General features: G+C 41.1%; 1 long non-coding RNA gene across 3 annotated transcripts; it reads left to right on the top strand.

Annotated features, from left to right (window-relative positions):
* Positions 1 to 491: 491 nt before the first annotated feature.
* On the top strand, positions 492 to 20,920 carry LOC145503914 (uncharacterized). 3 transcript variants are annotated; one of them, XR_014051904.1, is made up of 3 exons: positions 492 to 699; positions 2,202 to 2,274; positions 20,033 to 20,920. It is a non-coding gene; the product is annotated as an uncharacterized LOC145503914 (long non-coding RNA). The 3 variants fall into 3 exon arrangements; XR_014051903.1 differs by lacking the exon at positions 20,033 to 20,920 and adding an exon at positions 14,126 to 15,182; XR_014051902.1 differs by lacking the exon at positions 20,033 to 20,920 and adding an exon at positions 7,883 to 9,242.
* The last annotated feature ends 31 nt before the right edge of the window (positions 20,921 to 20,951 follow it).

Below are 20,951 nucleotides of genomic sequence, written 5' to 3' on the forward strand. Positions count from 1 at the left end.
TTGGGAGGCGGGTTCTTTACCACTAGTGCCACGTGGGAAGCCCATTTGATTCCTAAACCCACTCAAAAATTTCAGCCTTTGAAGAAACTGATGCTGCTCCACAGAAGGAACTGACCTTTTTACCAGCAAGTTGGATCCCAGCCATTTTCCAGGCCCAGCTTAAATGTTATACTCAATTTCTCCCCCCTCAGTTTTTCCCAGCTTCCAGGCAGAGGAACATACCATGATGGGACTGTCACTGCCTGCATCTATGCAAATTCAGCTATGTTTGACAGTTTCTGATGATTTTATTGACTCTTAGATTGAGTTATTTGCACTGGTAACACCAGGCAAGATTGAATTTAAACTTGAATTTGGTTCCCTAAGCACCATTGAAGACTCTTGAAAGTTCTTCTGTGATGCAGAACTGAAACTAAAAATAGTGTTGTATGCAAAAGACTCCCTGAGGGTGAGATTTCTGGTTTTAAAATGTGGCAGAAAGAGGGCAATTTACCTCTTCTCAGAGAAATCACCCAAAAGCAAGAGAGAGAAGAAGAAACCGGAACAAAACCCTAGCTTGAAAGGAATCAAGAGACATCTGTACCCCTGAACCAAAATAGATGAAGTGCAGTGAAGGTCAAGTGGGTGTGTGGGAAGATAATGAAACGACATCCACAGTTGGAAACGTCAGTCGAACCCAGGAAAGCCTGGTTCCTCAAAGTAAGTGACACACCCTAAGGGACAAACCAACCACCTCTTTGTGGAATGATGGGAACAGTAGCTTGTGGCTGGTGACTCTGTCGAGTGTTAAACCTAAGTCTTAACAAATAAGAAAGGTCGAATGAATGAAGAAGGATGCAGACAGACCATGTTTGCATTCTGATGGTGATGCAGGATGGTGTGAGCAGTCGTCTCATCTGACTGGGGAGAAATAAAGGGTAAAAGAACTCTCACACACACAACTGCATTTCAGTTGGGAAATGGAACCAGCCTCTTGGCAATCTAAACCTCCAGGCAGATTTCATCTCTTTATAAAAGAGTAGGTGGCACAATGGTAAAGAATCTGCCTGCTTGAGTCAGGAAGATCCCCTGGAGAAGGAAATGGCAGCCCACTCCAGTATTCTTGCCTGGGAAATCCCATGGACAGAGGAGCCTGGTGGGCTACAGTCAATGGGGTCTCAAAGAGTAGAACACAACTTAGTGACTAAACAACAACAATTTGCTCTTTTAGAAGTCTAAATAATGATGGCATGATAAAGAAAAAGATGAAAGTAACAGTGGGGAAGTGGTTGATGAAAAATTAATATTAAAAAAAAAAGACTTGCCACAGAACAGATAAAAAGTTGATCAAATGTAGTTCCAGGAATTTTAGAAAGAAATGAGTGAAGTATTTGCTAATGAAAAATAAGTACAGGGACTTCCCTGGCCGTCCTGTGGTTAAGACTCCAAGCTTCCAATGCAGGGGGCGTGGGTTCAGTTCCTGGTAGGGGAAATAAGATCCCACAAGCCACACAGCAAAAAAAAAAAAAAAGGAAAAAGAGAAGATGTCAAATGAAAGAGTACATGCAACTTAAAAATGTTGAGAACTATATTTTATTTACTGGACATTTTGGAGACTTCAAGCCTTGGAGACCGTATCTCGAGTAATCCTGAGAAAACTGCTCCCAGGAGGTGAGAAGAGTCAGGTTATACAGAAGTTTTGCAACAAATGGCAGGTAGTCTGAACATCAAAATATTATTGTTCACTAAAGAAAACCAGATATCCCAAGTTAAGGATTTTAGTGCTTTTCTATATATAGGAAGATGGAAGAGTCTGGGCTCACTGAAATCATTCCTTTGATGTTTATCTCAGCTGTCTGGGGCCCAGATCCTATATTTTCATATCCTGAGCTCCTCAGGGCTCACCAAAGGAAGTGACTGTAGTCTGATGGCTACTTTTTTGTTGTTGCTCAATCACCAAGCTGTGTTCAACTCTCTGCAACCCCATGAACTGCAGCACGCCAGTCTTCCCTGTCCTTCACGGTCTCCCTGAGTTTGCTCAGATTCATGTCCACTGAGTCAGTGATGCCATCCAACCATCTCATCCTCTGTTGCCCCCTTCTCCTCCTGCCCTCTATGGCTGCTAGATGGCAGGTATTCTTCTTCATTCTGAGTTCTCTCAGGCTCACGGGCTCACGTTGGAGGGCTGCAATCCCTGATGACTGTGACATCTTTGTTTCCAGATATGGCAGGAAATCTTCCATTTCTCAGAGCAGAAGAGCACGAAGCAAGACTGGAGCGCCCAGGAAAGAAAAGGTAAGGCACAGAGGAAGATGGATTATGAATTAACTGAGTACAGGCGACCAGAGGACTAAAAAGTGAAACAACTACAGAAACAAGACTAAAATGGATGCAGCACTCAAGAGAAGAGGGCTTAGCTGGAAAATACAACAAGGTAGAAGGAAGAGAGAATCGAGAAAAGTTAGCAAGTGACATTAAAATAACCAAAGAAGTTTAAGTGATTCAGAGATATCTCCAGCTCTGATGGAGTAATTTGTATCAGATCCACCTTCCCCTGTGAGAACAACAGCAGATTACACACAGAAGAGGGAATTAGAAAACTGGAAAATAGATGAGTTGGAAAAACCCAAACTGAAATTCTTAAAGGAGAAACAAAGAATAGGAAAAATTAGCATAAGAGTCATACGGAACATAGTTTTTTTAAAAAAAAAATTCTTTTAAATTTTCCATGGGAGTCAAAACTCAAAAAGAGGGAAAAGAGAGGATGTGACTGCAGAGAATTGGTTATTAATTTCCAAAAGTGATAAGAGATATATCAACTTGTAGATTCAAGAATCCGGGTAGGATAAATACACAGAAAATCATACCTTGGCACATCATTAAAAGACTGAAGGCCAAAGATTTAAAGAATTAGAAAGAAAGCATTAAAACACCAATATAAATATCCTATAGACATTAAGGAGATAATGAAAAAATATTAAGAGTAACTTTATGCTAATAAACCTAGACATTTCAATGAAAAGGGACAATTCCTTGAAAAACACAACTTTCTGAGATTGTGTTGAGAAAGAATGGGAAATATAAATAGTCTTTTATTTGTTCAATAAAGTTGAACATTTAATTAAAGCTGTTGTCACAAAGAAAATCCCAACCTCTGATGGCTTCAATGGGAAGATTCTCCAAACAATAGGATCAATAGTACACAAACTTGCCCAGAGAAAAGACAAAAACTTAAGAGGCCATCATAAACTTGATCATAATCTTACACTTCTATTTAAAAGTTTACCACTAGAAGAAATAGAAATTTTCTAATTAGAAAACACATACACAGGAAGACAGACAGTATCATGAAAAGATTTGAAAAGAAGCAAACAAAACAAAAAGTATATCATAAAGTATAACAGAATTGAGGTTAAATTTATTAGTTAGCATAAGAAATATAAGCAAGCTCTCCTATTAAAAAGGAAAACAATATCAAATTACCCCCTCCCAAAGCCTATAGTTCTAATATACAGAAATATACCTACATGTAAGAAATATACCCAGAATGGAACTTCCCTGGCAGTCCAGTGGTTAAGACTTTGAGCTTCCACAGCAGGGGGTAAGGGTTCAATCCCTGGTTGAGGAACTAAGATCTTGCAAGCTGCCCAGTGTGATTGAAAGGAAAACAAAAAACAAAAAACCCAGAACCAATTGTTCAAAAGAGTTAAAATTTTTTAAATGTGCAAAGGCCAGGTAGGCAAAGGTAAAGAAAAAAAAAAAAAAAAAGAAAGCTTCATCACAAACTCTGTTATAGGTAAGTTGAAAATTCAGGACAAAAAGCATTTATAAGCTAAAGAAAAGCATTTAATGATAGCAAAATTGTGCATTTCACAAACTGTGGTGAATATCCGTGCCTCAAATAACATAATATAGTCAGTGCTTCCAGCTGACTCACTCAACACAACTTCAGTCAACCTAGAGCTCAAAAAAAGGATAGAAAGCATGGGACTTAAGTCCTTTGATCAGACTTATCAATAAAAGAATTGGAACATGAATGAGCAGTTGGAGATGATCAATCATCCTCTCAGAGGAACGGGCATCAATTGGAAAGCAGTGGTGGAGGCATTCGGTTCTTCTGGGACAGAAGGAAGAGGTATTCCTCTCTTGTCCCTGGCACTCTGTATAGCAAGTGTCAGATGGCAGCAGCTGTGGAGTTTGGGGCAGTGATGTTGTGGGCATGCTCCTTACCTATCTAGTGCATAATCCCTCACTATATTTAGGAAGAAGATAAGATCATGTACAGATTGTGAGAGTTGGACCATAAAGAAGGCTGAGCACCAAAGAATTGATGCTTTTGAATTGTCCTGGAGAAGACTCTTGAGAGTCCCTTGGACAGCAAGGAGATCAAACCAGTCAATCCTAAAGGAAAACAATCCTAAATATTCATTGGAAGGACTGATGCTGAAACTGAAGCTCTGATACTCTGGCCACCTGATGTGAAGAGCCGACTCACTAGAAAAGACCCTGGTGTTGGGAAAGATTGAAGGTAGGAGGAGAAGGGGATACAGAGGATGAGATTGGTGGATGGCATCACTGACTCAGTGGACGTGAGTTTGAGCCATCTCCAGCAGATAGTGAAGGACAGGGAAGTCTGGCCTGCTGCAGTCCATGAGTTGCAAAGAGTTGGACACAGCTTAGTGACTGAACAACAACAACAACAAGATAACTTGTTTATTTTGCCTCACAGGTCTACAGATAGAGTAATTTTGCCCACAGATGGACCATGCTCTACGATCTTACTCATAGATTTACATGCTTTAGAAGATGAGATCTGGGACTTTTTGATGACATTTGAGACTTAAAGTTGACACAGGAACAGGTCAAGACTGGGGGGTCTAGGATGTGATGAATGTAATTTGCATGTGGAACAGACTGGAATTTTTTAGATGCCAGAGGGCAGGCTGTACTAGGTTGAATATCATCCCTCCAAAATTCACATTCATCTGGGACTTCAGAGTGTGGCCTTATTCAGAAAGAGTCTGCAAAGCAGATGTAATTACTTAAATTCAGATGAAGTCATACTGGATCAGAGTGGGCCCTAAGCCAATGATTAGTGTCCTTATAACAGGAGAAAACAGACAGACAGAGACATAGGAGCAGGGGAGAAGACCACATGAAGATGAGGAGATTGGTTTGTTGCATCTGCAAGCCCAAGAACACTAAGGATTGCTAATAACCACCAGAAGCTGGGAGAGATAAGGAAGGATCCTCCCCTAGAATTTCAGAGAGTGCATGGCCCTGTTGATACCTTGATTTCTTTTCTTTTTTCTTTTTAAAGTGTTCAGTCAGTTCAGTTCAGTCACTTAGTCATGTCAGGCTTCCCTATACATCACAAACTCCAGGATCTTGCTCAAACTCAAGTCCATCGAGTTAGTGATGCCATCCAAATATCTCATTCTCTGCCGTCCCCTTCTCCTCCTGCCCGCAGTCTTTCCCAGCATCAGGGTATTTTCCAATGAGTCAGTTCTTTGCATCAGGTGGCCAAAGTATTGGAACTTCAGCTTCAGCATCAGTCCTCCCAATAAATATTCAGGACTGATTTCTTTTAGGATTGACTGGTTTGATCTCCTTGCTGTCCAAGGGACTCTCAAGAATCTTCTCCAATACCACAGTTCAAAAGCATCAATTCTTCAGTGTTCAGCTTTCTTTATGGTCCAAGTCTCACATCCATACATGACTACTGGAAAAACCATAGCTTTGACTAGACAGGCCTTTGTTGATAAAGTAATGTCTCTGCTTTTTAGTATGCTGTCTATGTTGATCATAGCTTTTCTTCCAAGGAGCAATTGTCTTTTAATTTCATGCCTGCAGTCCCCATCTGCAGTAATTTTGGAGCTCGGGAAAATAAAGTCTGTCACTGTTTCCATTGTTTCCCCATCTATTTGCCATGAAGTGATGAAACTGGATGCCATGATCTTAGTGTTTTGAATGTTGAGTTTTAAGCCACCTTTTTCACTCTCCTCTTTCACTTTCGAGAGGTTTCTTAGTTCCTCTTTGCTTTCTGCCATAAGGGTGGTGTCATCTGCATAACTGAGGTTACTGATATTTCTCCTGGCAATCTTGATTACAGCTTGTGCTTCACCCAGCTGGGCATTTTGCATGATGTACTCTGCATATAAGTTAAATAAGCAAGGTGACAATATACAGCCTTGATGTACTCCTTTCCCAGTTTGGAACTAGTCTGTTGTTCCATGTCCAGTTCTAACTGTTTTTTCTTGACCTGCATACAGGTTTCTCAGGAGGCAGGTCAGGTGGTCTGGAATTTCCATCTCTTGAAGAATTTTCCACAGTTTGTTGTGGTGGTTAGAGCTCAGAATCTGGAGCTAGACTGGCTTCAAATCATGACTCTCACAGTTGGCTAACTATGTCTGAGTTATAGAACCCCTCCGTGCTCTCATTTCTTCCTGTGTGAGGATGTCTGTGCCCCACTCACGGGTTGTTGTGAGGACTGCCAGATACAGGGAAAGCCCTTAGAATGAATGATGCTGACAACACGTCAGATATTCCATGTAACCCTAAGCCTATTGGTGGCTCAGATGGTAAAGAATCCGCCTGCAATGCAGGAGAACTGAGTCCGACCCCTGGGTTGAGAAGATCCCTTGGAGTAGGAAATGGCAACCTACTCTAGTATTCTTGCCTGGAGAATCCCATGGACAGGGTAGTCTGGTAGACTACAGTCCGTGGGGTCACAAAGAGTTGGACATGACCGAGGAACTAAGAAACTTGAAAGTACTTCTCTCCACACCTCTCCCCTCACTCCCATCCCTGCAGTAATGACCTCTCCTTTCTTCATACAGATCCTTCCATTGTGAGGAGGTGTGGAGAAAGTCCTGGACAATGTGTGGTACAAATTTAATGCCCTTAAGTTCTGAGAAGACTTTCAAACCTAACTCTCTGCCTTAATTCCCCTGAGATGACACTAAAGGCCAAAGGAGCAGGAATGACACCATTCAGTGGAAACAAGATCTGGGAAAATCACAGGCAGGTGGCCAGACTCTTCTCCAGCTCCTTGAAGGGTTCCATTCAAAGAACGCAACACACTGGACAGATTTTTTTGATGTTGTTGTTCAGTTGCTAAGTCATGCCCAACTCTTTGTGATCCCATGGACTGCAGCACGCCAGGCTCCTCTGTCCTCCACTGTCTCCCAATTCATGTCCATTGAGTCAGGGATGCTATCTAACCATCTAATCCTCTGCTGCCCCCTTCTCCTTTTGCCTTCAGTCTTTCCCAGCATCAAGGTCTTTTCCAATGAGTCAATCCAGCAAAAATGTCCTGAGGGCCCACTACATGCTAGGCCCCCAGTTGGATGCTTTCACAGTTATTATCTTTTTTAAAAATTTTATTTTATTGAAGTACAGCTGAATTGCAACATTGTGTTGGTTTCTGCTGTATGGCACAGTTATTCAGTTATATATATATATATATTCTTTTTCTTTGTGGTTTACTACAGGATATTGAATGTAATTCCCTGTGCTATACAGTAGGTCCTTGCTCATCCATTCTATGTATAATAGTTTGCATCTGCTAATCTCAAACTCCCAGTCCATCCTTCCCTCACTTCTCCTCCCTCTTGGCAATCATAAGTCTGTTCCCCATGTGAAAAAAGTGAAAGTGTTTGTCTCTCAGTCATGTTTGACTCTTTGTGACCCCTTGGTCTGTAGCTGCCAGGCTTCCCTGTCCATGGAATTCTCCAGGCAAGAATACTGGAGTAGGTTGCCATTTCCTACTCCAAGTGATCTTCTCAACCCAAGGGTCGAACTTGGGTCTCCCTCATTGCAAGCAGATTCTTTACCATCTGAGCCACCAGGGAAGCCCCTGTTCTCCATACCTCACAATTATTATCTTGTTTCATCCTCACAGTAGCATCATCATCTCACTGCAAACAAATCCACAAACCTATGCTAAGCTGTAAAGGCTAAATGTCAAAGCTAGAGGATGTAAACCAGTGGTTTTCAAATTGAACACACAACAGAATCACCTGGAGAGTGTTAGAACTTGACTGTTGTCATCAGAGTTTCTGATCAAGTTCATCCAGGGTTGGACCTGATAATTTGCATTTCTAACAAGTTTCCGGTTGATGCTGATACTGCTGGCCCCAGGGAGCACACTTGGAGAACCATGGAGGAAATGCTGCAGACCATCAGAGATGGTTCCGAATACTTCCCTTCCCTGCCAGGCATGTTGTGGTTTTTCAAGGGGCAGATGCTTTAGATGCCTCCATATCTGCTTATGGGCCTTCCTTCTAATACTTCTTCCTTCCTAGTCTAACTCAGTGGTCTAACAAAGGTCCATCTAGTCAAAGCTATGGTTTTTCCAGTAGTCATATATGGATGTGAGAGTTGGACTATAAAGAAGCCTGAGCCCTGAAGAATGGATGCTTTTGAACTGTGGTGCTGGAGAAGACTCCTGAGAGTCCCGTGGACTGCAAGGAAATCAAACCAGTCAATCCTAAAGGACATCAGTCTAGAATAGTCATTGGAAGGACTGATGCGGCGACAGACAATGAGATGGTTGGATGGCATCACCGATTCAATGGACATGAATTTGAGCAAGCTCTGGGAGATGGTGAAGGACAGGGAAGCCTGGCGTGCTGCAGTCCATGGGATTACAAAGAGTCAGACACAACTGAGCAACTGAACAACAACAACTTACACTTCAGTGTCCCTGAGGATTTCTATATGGGGTTACATACATGAAACCAAACATGGGTGCTCATGGAAGATTTGAGAGCATTTCAAGGGCAGTTTGGGTTGTGCTTGATTTTGCCTTCTGTACTAATTAGAGAACATAGCCTGCTCATAGATTCCAATGCCACTGCACAATAATACATGGGATAGAGCGTGAGACAAAATATTTTACAGACACTCATATACAACGGTGGTGGGGGGGCAGGTGGGAGAGGAAGGATTTATGGGTGTGAAGGCAAGTGTGCTTATACCTGAAGACCTTGGGAGTTCTTATTAGAGTGGATATTCCAGGCAGAGAAACAGCAAGTGCAAAAAAGCTCAGAGTCACTGGGGACATCCTTGGTGGCCCAGTGGTTGGGACTTTGCCTTCCAATGCAAAGGGTGCAGGTTCAATCCCTGATCGGGGAGATAGGATCCCACATGCCTTGTGGCCAAAAAACGGAAACATAAAGCAAAAGCAATATTGTAATAAATTCAGAAAAGACTTTAAAGTTGGTCCACATCAAAAGGAAAAAAATCTAAAAAAACAAAAAGGCACAGAGGCAGAAAGAGTTAGGCTTGTTTAGGGATTGATGAGGGGGTGTGTCACGCCACCTGCGTCCCTCTCTTTATCCAGGGGGATTAGCTCCTGATACTAACAGAGGGGCCACACTGCTTACATTTTCTTTTTTGTTCCCAGGGCTAAAATGAGTTGGCATAACTCTGATGGGCTAGGAGTGCAATAGGCAAACACCAAGAATATCCCTGGCACTATTTACATGCTCCTCTTAGAGCAGCATTGTCCAGTAGAACTTTCTGTGATAATGAAAATGTTCTATAGCTGTGCTGTCCCACGTCAGTCATATGTGGCTCATGAAACACTTGAAATGTGGCTGATGGGATGGAGGAACTGAATTTTTAATTTTAGTTCATTTAAATTCAATTTTAATTTTGAATTGAAATAGGTACATCTGGGGACGTGTGATCAGAGCTCCAGAGACAGGCCATAAGGGGTCATAACTGCTGGTCTTCCAGCTACTACTAGGGCACCTGCCTGAGGCAGGGTTCTTAATTAGATGCTGGTGGGAATACATGATGAAGGAGACAGAGAGAGAACTCAACAGGCAACCAGACTGCCAGGAGGTGAGTGCAGCAAAAGATGGAGCCCAGGATTCTGAGAGAGCACATGGAGACCCATGTAGTCCTCTCTCTTGCTTAGAGGTGGCATCTCAGAAGGGTGGAGGCTGAGCTTAGGGTAATGGTGAGCTGGAGTTAGCAAGGGAGGCTGGTGAAGATCCAAGTGGAGGATGTGGCATCCTTTGGTTGTCATGGCAACAATGGGGCCCTAGAAATCACAACCTGCCCTTGGGCTGCTATTAAGCTGCCCAATCATGGCAGGAAATCACTGTTTTAATTTATTTTTATACTTTATTTCATCCCCAGAAAGAGTTAAGGAGGATTGTAAGAACAAACATAGAGCACAATAGGATAAAAATAGAAAGCCTTGTGAAGGGAAAATAAGGACAGCTAGTAAGATGAACCCAGAGGGCTTCTGGGTTGTGTCCATCCTTGGTGAGCTGTCAGTTGCTTTACTCTCATGAAGGAGTTCCTGTGCGTGCTGACATCTGGGATCCAAGGCACTTGATACCACTGTAGCAGGGTCATGGGCAAGCTTCCCCAGGGAACGCCTGACCAAAAGATTGTCCAAAGATGGAGGTGATTCTGAAAAAGGCAGCACCTTGGAGCCCTCCCAGTTACATAAGTACAGGAAGCAAGAACATGAAACTCAAATCTATGACCTAGGGACTTCCCTGGTGGTGTAATGGTTAAGAATTTAAGACTTCAAATTTCAATGCAGGGGGTTGGAGTTTGATCCCTGCTGGGGGAGCTAAGATCTCACATGTGTGGAGGCCAAAATATCAAAATATAAAACAGAAGCAATATTGCAACAAATTAAATAAAGACTTTTAAAATGGGGCACATCAAAAAAAGAAAATCTTAAAAAAAATCTGTGCCCTAACACCTTTTTATGGATTGAATTATGTTCCCTCCGAACACAGTTCAAGCCCTAACCCACAGCACCTAAGAATGTGACCTTATTGGAAAATAGGATCGTTGGAGATGTAATCAAGTTAAGATGAGATTATGAGTGTGGGCCCTATTCCAGTATGATTTCAGTCCTTAGGAAAATGACACAGAGACGTCCTTGGCTGTGCTGGGTCTTAGTTGTATTAATAACATGCGGAATTTTTAGTTGCTATTTCATTTTTAATAGCTTGCAAACTCTTAGTTGTGGCATGTGGGATCTAGTTCCCTGATCAGGGATCCAACCCAGACCCCCTGCATTGGGAACACAGAGTCTTAGCCACTGGACTACCAGGGAAGTCCCATGGATCATTTTAAGTTTATCCTATTTGAAGTACATTGAGTTTCTTGGATGTGTACATTAATGTTTTTCATTAAATTTGAGAAGTTTCAATCCATGGTTTCTTAATATATTATTTCTGCCCCTTTTGCTTCCTCCTCTTCTTCTGGGCCTCCAGAAGATTCTGTTCATTTTTCTTCCTTCTTTTTTCTTCCTACTCTTCAGAATAGACCATTTCATTTGGCATTTTCAAGTTCACTGATTCTTTCTTCTGTCTGCTCAAATCTGCCGGGCCCTTCTAGTGAATTTGCATTTCAGTTATTGCACATTTGTATATTTTTCATAATTTATCAGTTCAGTTCAGGTCAGTTGTATTACGTTGTTGTTCAGTCACTAAGTTGTGTCCGACTCTTTGCGACCCCATGGACTACAGCACTTCAGGCTTCCCTGTCTATCACCAACTCCTGGGCTTGCCCAAACTCATGTACATTGAGTTGGTGATGCCATCCAACCATCTCATCCTCTGTCATCCCCTTCTCTTCCTGACTTCGATCTTTCCCATAATCAGGGTCTTTTCCAATGAGTCAGTTCTTTGCATCAGGTTGTCAAAATATTGGAGCTTCAGCTTCAGCATCAGTCCTTCCAGTGAATATTCAGGACTGATTTCCATTAGGATTGACTGCTTTGATCTCCTTGCCGTCCAAGGGACTCTCAGGTGTCTTCTCCAACACCACAGTTCAAAAGCATCAGTTCTTCGTGCTCAGCCTTCTTTATGGTCCAACTCTCACATCCATAAATGACCACTGGAAAAACCATAGCCTTGACTGGACGGACCTTTGTTTAAAGTAATGTCTCTGCTTTTTAATATGCTGTCTATGTTGGTCATACCTTTTCTTCCAAGGAGCAAACATCTTCTAGTTTCATGCCTGCAGTCACCATCTGCAGTGATTTTGGAGCCCAAGAAAACCAAGTCTGTCACTGTTTCCATTTTTTCCCCATCTATTTGTCATGAAGTGATCATAATTTATATCATCTTATTAATATTCTGTATTTGGTGAGACATCATGGTCTTATTTTCCTTTAGTTCTTTAACAGGTTTCCTTTAGTTCTTTGAACATATTTAAAATGACTGATTCAAAATCATTATACAGGACTTCCCTGGTGGTCCAGTGGTCAAGGCTTCATGCTCCCAATGCAGGGGGCCCAGGTTCAATTTCTGGTCAGGGAACTAGATCCCACATGCTGCAACTAAGAGCTTGTATGCTGCAGCAAAAGATTGCACATGCTGCAAAGAAGATTGAAATCACGCGTGCTGCAAAAAAGACCTGGCACAACCAAACAGATAAATAAATAAAATATTAAAAGAAAACCATTATAACTATGATTCTGGGCACTTGGTTTTCAAGGCTGCTACAGAGCTGGGCCAGGAGGAGGGAAAATGGAAACAGAGCAAGTTAAAATAACAGAAAAATCATTGTTCTTACTCTAATTCAACCTGTAAAAAAAATAAACACTACTTCTGGATTGCTAAAAGTCTGGTTAGTTTCTGAAATTCTGAAAAACATTTATTCTGAAAAGTTTGCCATTTTTCTTTCTTTCTGCTCTATGGAGTTTTGCCCATCCTTACTCTACAGTAATTTTTGCTGACATTACTAAATTTCATTGATTTCTTGTCTTTTTTTTTTCTCAGCACTGCTTTAGATGCATCCTGCAAATATGGATAAGTTGTATTTTATTTTCATTCACTTACATGGACTTTTTTCCTTTGAGATTTCCTCTTTAACCCATGGATCATTTAGAATTCTGTTGTTTTATATCCGAGTGTTTAGAGATTTTTCTATTGATTTTTCATTATTGATTCCTACCTTGATTCCATTATCTTCAAAGAACTTACTTTGTATACTTTAAAATCTTTTAAATGTGTTGAGGCTTGTTTTATGGCCCTGGATATGCATGGTCTTTCTTTGTGAATGTTTCATGGGCACTTAAAAACAGAATGTATATTTTGCTGTTGTTGGGTAGAGTGTTCCAAAAACATTAATTAGATCTTGTTGGTGGGTGGTGGTGTTCAGATCTTCTGTATCTTTCTGGATTTTTCTCTCTAATAGCTCTATCAATTGCTCAGAGTAGAGTGTTGATACTTCAAGTATATTCATGAATTTGTTTATAATGCTGCTGCTCTTGCTGCTGCTAAGTCGCTGCAGTCATGTCCGACTCTGTGCGACCCCAGAGACGGCAGCCTACCAGGCTCCTCTGTCCCTGGGATTCTCCAGGCAAGAACACTGGAGTGGGTTGCCATTTCCTTCTCCAATGCATGAAAGTGAAAAGTGAAAGTGAAGTTGCTCAGTCATGTCCAACTCTCAGTAACCCCATGGACTGAAGCCCACCAGGCTCCTCTGTCCATGGGATTTTCCAGGCAAGAGTACTGGAGTGGGTTGCCATTGCCTAATATTTGCCTACTATATATGGATCTAACCAAGGTCTCCTGCATTGCAAGCAGATTCCTTACCATCTGAGCCACCAGGGAAGCCCATATATATTTATATGTGTATATATATTATATATACATATAACTTATCACAGTCTACCATTAATTATGCTTAATTGCTTTTTTGGTTTTATTTAATTTTTGTTTTTTATTGAAGTATGGCTGATTTACAATGTGTTAATTTCTACTGTACAGCAAAATGACTCAGTTACACATATACATACATTCTTTTTTATAATCTTTTCTATTATGATTTATCACAGGATATTAAACAGCACCCTGTTCTATATAGAAGGATCTTATTATCCATTCTATATATAATAGTTTGCATCTGCTAATCCCAGACTCCCAATCCATCCCTTCCCCTTGGCAACCCTCAAGTCTGTTATCTATGTCTGTGAGCCTTTTTTTGTTTCATAAATAAATTCATTTGTGTCATATTTTAGATTCCACACATAAGTGATATCATATGGTATTTGTCTTTCTCTTTTTGACTTACTTCACTTAGAATGATAATCTCTTAAGTTCATCCAACACATTGCTGCAAATTGCGTTGTTTTATTTTTAATTACTTGACTTTTTAGTTACAGCGGTGGCGGTTTAGTCTCGAAGTCATGTCCAACTCTTTGAGACCCCATGGAATGCAGCACATCAAGCTTCCCTGTCCTTCACTATCTCCTGGAGTTGGCTGAAACTCATGTCTACTGAGTCAGTGATGCCATCCAACGATCTCATCCTCTGTCATCCCCTTCTCCTCCTGCCTTCAATCTTTCCCAGCATCAGAGTCTTTTCCAATGGGTTGGCTCTCCATATCAGGTGGCCAAAGTATTGGAGCTTCAGCTTCAGCATCAGTTCTTCCAAAGAATATTCAGGGTTGATTTCTTTTAGGATTGACTGGTTCGATTTCCTCGCTATCCAAAGGACTCTCAAGAGTCTTCTTCAGCACCACATCAGCATCAATTCTTTGGTGCCCAGCCTTCTTTATGGTCCAATTCTCACATCCATACACGACTACTGGAAAAATCGTAGGTTTGACTATACGGACCTTTGTCAACAAACTAATGTCTCTGTTTTTTAATCCATTGTCTAGGTTTGTCATAGCTTTTCTTCCAAGGAGCAGGCGTCTTTTAATTTCATGGCTGCAGTCACTGTCTGCATTGATTTTGGAGCCCAAGAAAATGAAATCTGACGCTGTTTCCACATTTTACCCATTTGCCATGAAGTGATAGGACTGGATGCTATGATCTTCATTTTTTGAGTGTTGAGTTTAAAGCCAGGTTTTCACTCTTCTCTTTCACATTCATCAAGAGTTTCTTTAGTTCCTCTTCACTTTTTGTGGAGGACAGTATGTGAAGTGAAATAAGTCAGACAGAGAAAGATAAATACTGTATGATATCACTTATATGTGCACCCTAAAATGTACAACAAACTTGTAAGTATAACAAAAAAGAAGTAGACTCAGATATAGAGAACAAAGTAGTGGTTCCCAGTGTGTAGGAGAAGGTGTGGAGGGAATATAGGGATAAGTAAGTGGGAGAAACAAACTACTGAGTGTAAGATAGGTTCAAGGATATATTGTAAAACACGTGGAATAGAGCCAATGTTTTGTAATAAATGTAAATGGAAAGTAACCTTTAAAAATTGTGCAAATTTTCTTTTAAAGATAGCTGAGGATTTCCCTAGTGGTCCAGTGGCTAAGACTCTGAGCTCCCAAAGCAGGGGGTCTGGGTTCAATACCTGGTCAGGGAACTAGACCCTACATGCCACAACTAAAGAGTTCTCAGGCTGCAACTAAAGATCCTGCATGCCTCAATAAAGATTGAAGATCCTGTGTGAAGATTCTGCATGAAGACCCAGTGCAACCAAATAACTAAATAAATTTTTTTTTTAAAAAAATTCATGATTCACAGTTCTTTTTCTTAGCATTTAAAAATATTGTGCCACTTCCTTCTGGCCTCCTTGGTTCCTCATGAGATATCTGCTGTCATTCAAATTAGTTTTCATGTGTAGATGAAGTTGTTTCTTTCTGGATGTTTCAGATTTTTTATTTGTCCCTAGATTTAACTATGATGGTCCTGATGTGAATTTCTTTGGGTTTATCCTGTTTGGTGTTCACTTGGATTTTTCAATGTGTTATTTTATGTTCTTTGCCTAAATTGGGGATTTTTCAGTCATTATTGCTTCAAATATTTTTCACCTCCACTTTCTTTCTTTTCTCCTTCTGCTGCTGCTGCTGCTGCTAAGTCGCTTCAGTCATGTCCGACTCTGTGCGACCCCATAGATGACAGCCCACCAGGCTCGTCTGTCCACGGGATTCTCCAGACAAGAACACTGGAGTGGGTTGCCATTTTCTTCTCCATTTATCCTTCTAGGACCCCAGTGATATGAATATTAGATTTTTCCACTATAGTCCCACAGTTCCCTGAGACTCTGTTCTTTTTCTTTTCAGTGTATTTTCTCTGTGCTGTTCAGATTGAGTAATTTCTGTTGTTCTATCCTTGATCTCACTGATTCATTCCTGTGTCATATTTTTTTTTTTTGGCACCCAATCCATTCAGTGAAGTTTTCTTTTAATTGGGTTCTCGTATTTTTAGTTCGATAATTTAGTTTCCTTTTGGTTCTTTTTAAAAATAGCTTCCACTTCTTTTCTGGGATTTTCTCTTCCTTGTGTTTCAAACATGCATGTAATTTCTTGTTGAAGCATTTTTAAAAGGATGACTGCTTTAGAGTCCTTGTCAGAGAATTCCAACATGTGAGTCATCTCAGTGTTGACATCTGTTGATTGTCTCTCTCACTGAAATGTTCACTTTTCTCAGTTGTTAGTATGAAGAGTAATTTTCAGTTATGTTCTGGACATTTTGATTATTATATTGTGAGACATTGAATCCTATTTAATTTTTTTGGACAGACAATAACCTATTTTAGGGTTCGGGTGTAGCCTACAGGTCAAGGTGTGGGTGGGTTTTCAGCTCCCTGCTGAGCTCTGTTGACAGCATCCTGACAAACGTGGAGCACTGACTCATATAGCCTGTGAAGGCAGAGGAGTGGGGTCGAAGTTCAGTAACCCTCTTAGCACCGACTCACTCTACCTTATTTTCTCTGTCGGGGATAAGCTCAGCTCCCATCTTTGCCCAACTGACACTGGGGTAAGGTATGTGAAGGGCCATCTAGCCCCACCACACACTGCCTCCTTCCATTTCACTGATGCCAGGTGGAAGTAGAGGGGCAGCTCCCCACTGGCACCCACTGACAGTCTTGAAGCAGGAAAATCAGAGCATTGCCTGCCTTGCTGGATGCGAAACATCAGCCCCCTGCTTGGCCCTGCCAACACCACCAGATGGATAAATCAGAACTTCACTCTTATTTCCTTAAGGCTGTCAGGGAAATGGAAGATTTACTCCTCATTGAGCCTGGCAGAAACCTTAGGTACGGGTATTGATCCATCAATATTTGGCAGGAGTTGGGGAGATAATGGTTTTCCTTTCTCTTATGCATCTCTTCTTGATCCTTTGTTCAAGGGTAATAGGCTTCTTTTGGAGCCTTTTTTTTTTCTTTTCTTTTCTTCACTCTGCCTTTTGGTAGTTCCATTTTGCAGGTTTCCCCAATGCTCTATTCAGAATATATGAAAGGCAGAAAGAAAAACTAGGGAACTCATGGTCATATCGTTCCTCAAGTTCTACCGTCCTTAGGAAGCCCGCCTTCGTTTTAACCTTTCAGTCTTTCTATACTTGTGTATCATTTTTTTAGATTCCACATATAAGCAATATCATATGAAACATGTTTTCCTCTGTCTGACTTCGCTTAGTATGATAATCTCCAGATCTATTCATGGTGCTGCAAATGGCATTATTTCATTCTTTTTAATGGCTGAGTAATAGTCCATTGCATATATATACCACATCTTCTTTATGCATTCTTCTGTTGATGGACATTTAAGTTGCTTCCATGTCTTGGCTATTGTAAACAGAGCTGCAATGGGGTGCATGTATTCTTTTATATCATGTTTTTCTCCAGATATATGCTCAGGAGTGGGATTGCTAGATCACATAGTAGCTATGAAGGAAGAGAAGGGGATGATAGAGGATGAGATGGTTGGGTGGCATCACCAACTTGAAGGATATGAGTTTGAGCAAGCTCCAGGAGTTGGTGATGGACAGGGAAGCCTGGTGTGCTATAGTCTATGGGGTCGCAGAGAGTTGAACATGACTGAGTGACTGAACTGAACTGATGGTAGTTTTTTAGTTTTTAAAGGAACCTCCATACTGCTCTCCATAAAAGAGTAAGTGGTATAGTGGTAAATAATCAGCCTATGATGCTGGAGACTCATGTTCAAACTGCATCCATGAAATTGAGAGACACTTGCTCCTTGGAAGGAAAGCTATGACAAATCTAAACAGCATATTAAAAAGCAGAGACATTACTTTGTTGACAAAGGTCTGTATAATCAAAGCTATGGTTTTTTCCAGTTGTCATGTACAGACGTAAGAGTTGAACCATAAAGAAAGATGAGCACTGAAGAACTGATGCTTTTGAACTGTGGTGCTAGAGAAGACTCTTGAAAGTCCTTTGGACTTCAAGGAGATCAAACCAATCAATACTAAAGGAAATCAACCCTGAATATTCATTGGAAGAACTGTTGATGAAGAAAAAGCTCCAATACTTTGGCTACTTGATGCAAAGAGCCAACTCATTGGAAAAGACCCTGATGCTGGAAAAGACTGAAGGCAAAAGGAGAAGGGGGCATCAGAGAATGAGATGGTTAAATAGCATCACCAACTCAACAGACAAGAATTTGAGCAAACTCCGGGAGATAGTAAAAGATAGAGGAGCCTGGTTCAGTTCAGTTCAGTCGCTCAGTCGTGTCCAACTCTTTGCGACACCATGAATCGCAGCATGCCAGGCCTCCCTATCCATCACCAACTCCCAGAGTCTACCCAAACCCATGTCCATCGAGTCGGTGATGCCATCCAGCCATCTCTTCCTTTGTCGTCCCTTTCTCCTCCTGCCCTCAATCTTTCCCAGCATCAGGGTCTTTTCCAATGAGTCAACACTTCACATCAGGTGGCCAAAGTATTGGAGTTTCAGCTTCAACATCAGTCCTTCTAATGAACACCCAGGACTGATCTCCTTTAGGATGGACTGGTTGGATCTCCTTGAAGTCCAAGCGACTCTCAAGAGTCTTCTCCAGCACCACAGTTCAAAAGCATCAATTCTTCGGCACTCAGCTTTCTTTATAGTCCAACTCTCACATCCATACATGACCACTAGAAAAACCATAGCCTTGACTAGACGGACCTTTGTTGGCAAAGTAATGTTTCTGCTTTTTAATATGCTGTCTAGGTTGGTCATAACTCTCCTTCCAAGGAGTAAGTGTCTTTTAATTTCATGGCTGCAATCACCATCTGCAGTGATTTTGGAGCCTGGAAAAATAAAGTCAGCCAGCCTTTCTGCTGTTTCCCCATCTATCTGCCATGAAGTGATGGGACCGGATACCATGATCTTAGTTTTCTGAATGTTGAGCTTTAAGCCAACTTTTTCACTCTCCTCTTTCACTTTCATCAAGTGGGTCTTTGGTTCTTCTTCACTTTCTGCCATAAGGGTGGTGTCATCTGCATATCTGAGGTTATTGATATTTCTCCCATCAATCTTGATTCTAGCTCGTGCTTCCTCCAGCCCAGCATTTCTCATGATGTACTCTGTATATAAGTTAAATAAGCAGGGTGACAATACTGACATACTCCTTTTCCTATTTGGAACCAGCCTGTTGTTCCATGTCCAGTTCTAACTGTTGCTTCTTGACCTGCATACAGGCTTCTCAAGAGGCAGGTCAGGTGGTCTGGTATTCCCATCTCCTGAAGAATTTTCCACAGTTTATTGGCTTAGTTTCATTGAGTTAGACAAGGCTGTGGCCCATGTGGAGGAGCCTGGTATGGGGCCCCAAAAAGTCAGACACAACTTAGTTGTTCAGTTACTGTACCAATTTATATTCCCACCAGCAGCAGTTTGTAGGAGGGTTCCCTTTCCTCCACATTCTCTCAAGCATTTATTGTTTGTAGACTTTTAGATGATAGTCATTTTGACTTGGTGTGAGGTGATACCTCATTGTAATTTTGATTTGCATTTCTCTAATACTTAGCAATATTGAGCATCATTTCATGTGCCTCTTGGCCATCTTTATGAAGAGACAGTTTTTAAAGTTCAGAACCATTGGCTGACCAGTGGAAGACCTTGGCAACATCCAGGGAGTGGTCAGGATCCATCACAGAAGAGTTAAAACGGACTTATATTTCTGAAGGAGCTAAAGCTTAGACCTTTGATATTACCTCCAAATAAGGTCCTCAATACAGTCACAGAGATAACCTCAAATGGCATAATAAATCACTTTGTATGTTCTTGTTTTAAAGGTATTAACTAATCAAATGGAAGCATTTAAAATACATCACAATTTCTGTAACCCTAATTTAGAGCTTTACCCTTTCTTAATACATCAGGAACCTCAAAAAAATGGAAGTACCTGAAGACCTTTCTTGATCTTTAAGAAGTTGTGGGAATTAGAACCAATATTCCTGGAGTTGCTGATCACAATGACTTGGAATATGTCCACCATTTTTACCATAGGTCCTCCTGGAATAGTGAGCAAATGGAATAGTTCTGAGTGAGAATTCATATCAAAGAGGTATAACTAAATTGCATTTGCTTCTCTGGCCTTATCTCTGCTTTAAGAGATGTCCTTTGGGAGACTTTCCTGTGGTCCAGTGGTTAAGGCTCTGCACTCCCAAGGCAGGGGATGCCAGTTCAATCTCTGGCTGGGGAACTAAGATCCTGCATGTGGCATGGCCCAAATAAATAAATAAATAAGCAAAATGGATTTATCAAAAAATAGAGAAATGTTCTTTGGGTTTACAAGAGCTCCAGTACATTGGGGGATTTGAAGTACCTTGGCCAAGTTGCATCAGAGAATCCTTTCCTGTGAGAGTCTATAATTCGTTCATTCTATGTGGACACAAATAAAAGAGGCATTTCTCTCCAGAAATTTGCTTTCATGCTCCAGAGCAAACCTATGCATAACAAAACTTTTGTGTAACAGATGCTATTTTTGGCTCTGAATGCCACTATGTCTAAGAGTGAGGGAAAATAGTTTCTTCTGGAAGACACCGATGGTGCAATAGCATTGCCTATTTTTTTTTCTTATTTTTATGTGTTCTTCTGTTTGGACTTTTATTGATATCGACCTGTTGGGAAAAGGTGATTGAGCCCCATTAAGTTCACCTAGATAAACAGGATAATTTCCTCACTGTGATGTACAACAGTCTATCAGTATTTTTGCATCGATGGCCTTTGTTCATAAGAATCAATAAAATATGTGGATTTTCCCAACATATTTGCTATTTGGGGTAACTTTTTTCGGTT

Source organism: Giraffa tippelskirchi, chromosome 4 (genome assembly GCF_054371585.1).
Source record: "Giraffa tippelskirchi isolate mGirTip1 chromosome 4, T2T-mGirTip1v1.2.pri, whole genome shotgun sequence".
NCBI classification, from domain to species: Eukaryota; Metazoa; Chordata; class Mammalia; order Artiodactyla; family Giraffidae; genus Giraffa; species Giraffa tippelskirchi.